This window comes from Pyrus communis, chromosome 10 (assembly GCF_041283825.1).
Source record: "Pyrus communis isolate YQ-2024b chromosome 10, ASM4128382v1, whole genome shotgun sequence".
Lineage (NCBI taxonomy): Eukaryota > Viridiplantae > Streptophyta > Magnoliopsida > Rosales > Rosaceae > Pyrus > Pyrus communis.
Window position 1 is genome coordinate 7,175,581 of NC_142574.1, and position 7,599 is coordinate 7,183,179.

The 7,599-nt window shown below is 38.2% G+C and overlaps 1 pseudogene; it reads left to right on the forward strand.

Annotated features, from left to right (window-relative positions):
* Positions 1 to 5,406, forward strand: part of LOC148693448 (uncharacterized) — a 29,179-nt pseudogene extending 23,773 nt beyond the window's left edge.
* Positions 5,407 to 7,599: the final 2,193 nt, after the last annotated feature.

Here is a 7,599-nt window from a genome sequence, read left to right on the forward strand (position 1 = left end):
TATATATTAATTTTGAAAATGAAAGGAATTCTTCATCGTTAAAGTTATGACTTTAAACATTCTATAATGATAGAATGTATATGGGAGATAAAGTCTATGGGATGGAAATCTATAAAGATATATTTCAAGATATAATTGGATTATATCAATCCCTAAAATAGACAAGATATGCTAGGAAGTTTCTCATATGATGATAAACTTCAATTAGAATGACAATTCTAGTGAGACTAGGAAGTTGTTCTTATCAAAGGGAATGTACCCTTTGACTCCCAAAGAAATAATGCGTAAATAGAATCCTTTATGCGTACGCAGAAAGGTGATTTATGTATTTCATATTGTATGAAAACATTGATATAAGTTGTACCTAGAACGGTACAAGATGATATCAGTGCAAGCCCAGGATCAGAACCATGGCAACTGTCAAGTGAATCATTAGGTATTTAAGAAATACTAAGGATGGATTCCTCAAGAATGAGGAAGAATTAGAGTAACGTAATGGAAGCGTAAATGTATTAGATTATGAATCTAATCCATCATAGAATATCTCTTCATTATGAATGAAGTGATAATGAGATATCTCTTTATTATGACTAAAGAGATATTTGGGTGGAAACGTTAAAAGTAATGACTTTAATGTGTTCCATCATGTATGCAAAATATATTGCCATATAGAAGCTTACAATATTGTTGTTTGGATGGGAAAGTTCATTTATGAACTCTCCATTCGGTTCCAACCAGAAAGTGTATGACACTAATGGGGCGATAGCTCAAGCCAGGGAATCAAGGTCTCATCAAGGTCCGAACTCAAATGAGAGACTGAACCACATGATTAAGAATCATGTATAATGGTGACGTCGTTATTCTCAAGGTTGCTTCTATGGATAACATATAGATATCCATTGTCTAGGCCTACTACTCAGCCATTTATGAAATGACTACAGAAGAGGTATCATCACTGATGACTAAGCTGATTGGCTCTAGTGCAAGTGGGAGATTGTTGGAAATGTGCCCTAAAACCAATCATATGATGATACTTTATGGACATTTCACATGTTAAACTAATCTAGTTTAATGTAAAGGGCAAAGATTATTGTTTGAGCCGTCTCATATAAATGTTATATGCTTAAACGATAAGTCCAAGGAATATGTGATTGGAAGAATGTGATCTAAAGAAGTTAGATTCATGAGACCATTCTTTCGTTGACACATCCTAAACGTTCCTGATCATAGGATTGTCAATTGGGCATTGACAGTCCGTTAAGATCAGTACGTGCTATGTCTTCTCTCAGGGAGAGTGACTAGTCTCGAGTCATTGGTGTGTGTGACATCAAGACAAGTACGTAGGTGCTCAATAGAGAATGAGTTCACTGAACACGATCAACGAAAAGTTCTCATATTCATGTCACATGAGAACTCATGGTTGGGATAATGCAAATTAGTCTTTTGACCTGAGGCATCACAGTTGTCTTGTGGTTAGGTCCTTAATCTTTGATTATGTCAAAGTCACTCCATCAGGAGGGTGTCCACGACATCGTTGGGGTTAAGCCACTTAGCCATGGAGACAAGTGAATGCGCAACAAGGGATCTCTAACCTTCAAACTGTTTGAGGGAGAATACTCTATGATATGATTTAGAATCTCTGGCCAGAGTATGAATGAGATTTAGGAATGTGTTCCAAATCACATTCAAGGTAATCATATAAGCACAAGACTCACATTGGATAGTAGACATGAATAAACTATCAAACCAAACAATGTGGTCAAGAGTATTGTATTAGAGAAAGACCGTATTGCATTTGTAATCCTAAAACTGAATAGGTTCTCCACCTCTTCTGATTAGCTTGGGTAACCATGACATGCTGCTAGGCGTCAACCATGGTTTGTGGAAGCCCTAAAAGTGTATTATCACTAACGGGAGAATTGAAAGTAAGTTTCAATTCACAATCGATTTGAAAGAGTTTGAATCGCCCACTGCCTCGCTAAAAGGAACCTAATGGATCGTACACCGTGTAAGGTAGAGATTGAAGATTCAACGGAGATGAGTAAGAATAATTAAATGGTTTAATTATTTATGGCAAGGATTAATTAATATGATTATTAATCAAACGAATAAGTTCGTTAAAAGACCACGGGATAGTTTTGGACCTTAAGGCCCAATAGGCTTCGAACGTCAAGTCCATTGACTTAAGTTGTGTGACAACTTAATGAATAATGATTCACAAAGGCCCAAATAGCCCAATAAATCCCATGTTAAAGAAGGAGTGGTTTTGGACTTATTTACAAGTTTGCCACTCAAATGAATTAAGGAATAAGTATGACTTTATAGCCAAAATTCATTAAGGGTAATTTTTGGGGAAAGGATGAGAATACAAGCTCTCTTTTCTCTCTAAAATTTCAGCCACCTTGGAGGGATCATCTAGCAATCTTACTTCCTCAAGGTCACTCATTTCTTCTCCAATCTTACCTTGGTGTGGAGACTTAGAGGTTCTCAATTTTGGGAACTTGGAGAAACCTTTTCATTCATCCAAATCCATGGATCTAAGATGCAAGGAATGAAGGCCCTCTCTTTGGGTGATTAGCCTTTGCTTATGCAAAGAGGAATCTACAAAGGTATTGATTTCTCAACTCACTTTGTTTTTGAGTTGAGTCTTGGTTCACCTATCTACTAGGCTTTGAAGTTCATGGGTTAAGTTTTGTTTTTGAGTGCATATAAACATGATTCCGCCATTTAATTGTTAATTGCATGTTGTTGATGTTGCTCAAATGAACTTGTTTTTCACAAATTTTCCTTCAGAGTGGGCAAAAACAAAACGTTTGAAAACACATTTCTCTTTTCTGAACATAATAACCTCTCACTGTAAAACCCCGTATAAGTTTCCAGAAAATAGTAATACATACGTATGTAGAAATCATGCTCAAGAGTAATGAAAACCGAGTATATGCCATGTTAAGTATCTCAGCAATGAAATAAGTAAGTTAGGTGAAATAAATCAATATAAATGATCTGTTAACCGGAGTCATCTAATGTAACCTGTACGGCTGAACCTATAGCTCATCAAATATGCTTGCACACAAGTCGGAACCACCTATTGTGGTTTGTACGACAAAGCTGGGTGTAAATAAATACGCTCAAGTGCTACGATCACGTGAAAGCTGTACGAATAATCGCAAGTCACCTACGAGTCGAAACCACCTAATGTGGTATGTATGACAAGGCTATGCACCAAACTTGGATCCAAGGTGAGCGTGCAATGCGAGAGGTGAACATCACGTGAAGGACTATGCCCTAGCCATGGGCAAGAGCACTAACATCGGGGTGCAGGATAATGAGCTCTACATGCCTCTACGTATAACCATAACCAATGTAACCACTAGCATCATACAGTACTCACCTGAAACTTACCTAGCCTCCGCAACGTCATACAATAGTATGCATATACATACCAATGTATATAATAAAATGAAATGCAAGCATGACATGGCATTCAAAGCATAAATCATTTAAGAAAAACGTTTTGGTAACCATAACACATAAATACATATATATATATATATATATATATATATATATATATATAAAGCAAATGCCCACTCACCTGGAGTCCGCGCTACAACTCCCTAGCACAAGCATCGAGGTGTCATGAACGATCGGTGCCTAGAACAATTATTAAACCACATCTCATAATCCTTCTCAATAAAACACATAACTTACATAAAACACATCCCCAAGGATGCTCAGAATGATTTGAGATCCGTTAACCAAAAGTCAACCATCGGTCAAAGATCGATGGTAGGGTCCACAACCCTACGTAACTTGATCCGGAAGATCTGCACCTTGGATTTCTGATCTGTAACTTCCCAAGATCCAGATTAAGCTTCTAGAATAACATACTAAAGTTTCATTACGATCCCACGGTTAGATCTCCGCCAATTACAATTTCAAGTGGCGGTTAGCGTTTTATTTTATGAATTTACAAATCCAATTCAGGAAGATCCGTACGTCGGATCTCCGATCCGTAAGTTCTTATGATCCTCAAATATTATGTACTATAATGTATTAAAGTTTGGTGATGATCCAACGGTTGGATCATCGATTACTATTATAATCAAGTGACGGACCTTAATGGAACTTCGCCGGATTCTGCAGATTTTGCAGATTTCCGAGGCAATCTTTAGAAATGGATTTTAAGATCCCACATCACCAGGGGGTGAGGATCATGTAAGCCTTATATGTATATTCTCATCTCCACCTAGCACGAGGCATTTTGGGAGCTCACTGGTTTCGTATTCCATCGAAACTTCGAAGTTAAGCGAGTTCGTGCGAGAGCGATCCCAGGATGGGTGACCCACTGGGACATTCTCATGTGAGTTCCCAAAAACAAAACCGTGAGGGCGTGGTCAGGGCCCAAAGTGGACAATATCGTGCTACGATAGAGTTGAGCCTAGGATGTGGTGGGGGCCTGGGCCGGGATGTGACAAAATTGGTGGGAAAAGAACCAAAGAATCAATGTCCAGTTGTTGGAAAATACTTAGCCAATCGTTTAGTATGTGGAGAGACGCCTTGGCACAAGCTAGTAGTAATCTTCGAAGTGGGGAAATTTAGCGGATCAAGTAACAATATATTATTTATTTGTTTGTACTATACCTAAATTTACATTAGCTACTTTGATTATAATTATTTCTTCTCCCGCATTCTGTAGACACTTCAAGCACAATCTTGGTATAATGCCAAATCCAAAAACCAAAGGCAATCATTCACCCAGTGGGAATGTTGGAATATTGTCAAAGATTGTCCTAAATTCAGAGTTGTGCCTGTCGGTCCAGAAGTTGTCATGAACAACACCCCTCTACACTCTACACCCGATCATTCCTCGCATGTTCATGAAGATGACACAGAACAAGTGCCAGAAACTCCCCACCCTGAACAAGCATTGGGGTCGACCCGTTATCCGATTAGGCCTCAAGGTAAGAAGGCTTCAAAGAGAAAAGGGAGTGCTTCCAAGAATGATTATGCAAAGTGTATGGAAGAACTTGCTCGCCAAGGTGAATTGACTTTGGTATAGGAAATGGCTAAATTTGAGGCTGATAAGGCTAGAGAAAAGGCAAACGATGCAATTGTTGAGAGAGAATTTCAAGCTAATGAGAGAGAAAGAGAGCTACTTAGGCAAGAAAGGGAAGAGATTAGAGAAGAAAGAAGGGCTCAACGAGATCTTGACATTATGAACACGCCTTTAGAAGGGAGTCTCCGAATTCTAAATATTTTTGGAATTCAGAGAAAGCGGATGTGGTGCGAACGAGGCGTGCAAGAAAAGCGAGAGCAAGAGGAGATGGTCCTAACACCACAAGAGAAGATTATCCTAGCACCACAAATTGGTTAGGTGATGAGTTTCCATTCACGTGCCCATAATTTTCCCATCACTTTCTTTGTAATCGGAGCCCATAATTTTCCAATTACTTTGGGTTGAAATTTCTTATTTATTGAATAGAGTACTTTATTTAAACTAAGAGTATATTTATTTAATTTGGTAATTTATTTAAACTAAGACAATCTTTATTCAAAGGACATAAACACACCAAATAAAATTACATAAACATACCAAATAAAAAAAAAACTCACTAAATGAACTTAAAAAACACCCCAAATAAAAAAAAACACACAAAATGAACTTAAGTATCTTAAGCTTGTTTCAATTCCCACTGGTGCTCTATCAAGTCAATTTGCCAGGCATTGTGTATATATGGCCTTTGAAGTACAATATATCGTTGAATGAGCCTTTCATTGTAACGTCCATCATTTTCTAATGGCTCGTGTTACACAGGTTCTTCGGTAGCGTCATGAGCATAATATATTTGTGTTCTAGAATTGTTCATCGTGTCTGGCTCATATTCATCAATAGCATCATAATTGTACTCATCTTCCACAATCATGTTGTGAAGAATGGTGCACGTCATCATGATGGATCGAAGCGACTCTAAATCAAACATTCTGGCAGCACCCTTGACAATCGCCCATCGAGCTTGGAGGATACCAAAACAACGCTCCACATCCTTCCTGCACCCCTTTTGACAACTTGCAAAGTCTTTTTCCTTTGCACTTCACAAACATGACACTATTTTGACAAACGATGACCACCTTGGGTAAATGGCATCTGCTAAGTAGTATAGCCCATCATACTTATGTCCATTAACCTAGTACGTGACTTTTGGTGCATTTCCTTGCAGGACATCATTGAACACTGGGGATTAGGCAAGGACATTGAGGTCATTTTGAGCTCCTAGAACCCCAAAAAAGGCATGCCAAATCCATGTATCAAAAGATGCCACCACTTGCAAAATGATACTTTTTGCTCCTTTTCTATCCCCATAAACACCTTGCCATGCACTTAGACAGTTTTTCCAGGTCTAGTGCATACAATTGATGATTCCAATCATCCCAGGAAAATCTTGCATCTCACCCTTCTTCAGAAGCCTTTGCAAGTCCATCTCAGTATGTCTCCGGAGGTACTCTGTGGTGTAGATAGATTCAATTGCTCTGCAAAACCTCATCAGGGACTCAAGAATGGTTGATGTCCCCATCCTTGCTATCTCATCCACTTAGTCTACAGATGCTCCATATGCAAGCATCCGCAAGGTAGCAGTAATTTTTTGCTCAAGAATGAGACCCATAACACCAAAAACATCATTCTTTTGCACAAAGTAAGAATCATGTTTGCAAACAGCAATCATGATTTTGTTGAACAAATGTCGTTCCATTCTAAAATGACGTCTAAAGTACGTATTAGGGAATGCACTGTTATGGACAAAATAATCGTCCAAGAGATCTGCACCTCGTCGTTGCCTGCTTCTATCAAGGTTTGTGGTATGGCTGGGCCTGCAGATCTAAGCCACAACTTGGGTGACTCGACGAGAATGTAAGGCTATTGCCATTCTTGCTTCGTCATCTCTCCTTGTACGCTCCTCATCTTCTTCCATCTCATTTTGGGTCACCTGGAAATTGAACATTCCTTCTGATTGGTTAAACGATTCTTCCTCTTATTGATTGATTTCCCACATCATACTTGAAGATGAAGACATTGTAAGAAGGAACTAGAAACAATGAATAATGATACAGATTTTGATTTTGGTGAAGAAGGAAGCAGAAGCTATGAATAATGATAAAGATCTTGAGAAAATTGGTGTGAGATTTCTGAGGATGGATGGTGGATTATATGGAGAATTCAAAAAAAGATATGTGGCATGCCATCATTCTTTAAAAATCTGATCGAAATCTATCCTCAAAGATTGTAAACAGATTATGACACATGGCGCGACGTTATTGGTTAAAAATCTTATCGAAAATCTATCCTCAACGATTCTGAAAAGGTAACGACACGGGGCACGACGACATTGGATAAAAATCTTATCGAAATCCATCACCAATAATTGTTTTTTCGGATAATGACACGTGGCGCAACGAGAACGATTAAAAATCTTATCCGAAATTACAAATAAAATTATTTTGTATTATTTTAATAAAAAAAAATACTAATATTTTATTGCCTATTGGCAAGGCTATTCAGTGTAGGGGTGGAGATGCAAAAGGCAGTTACTGTCCATTGGG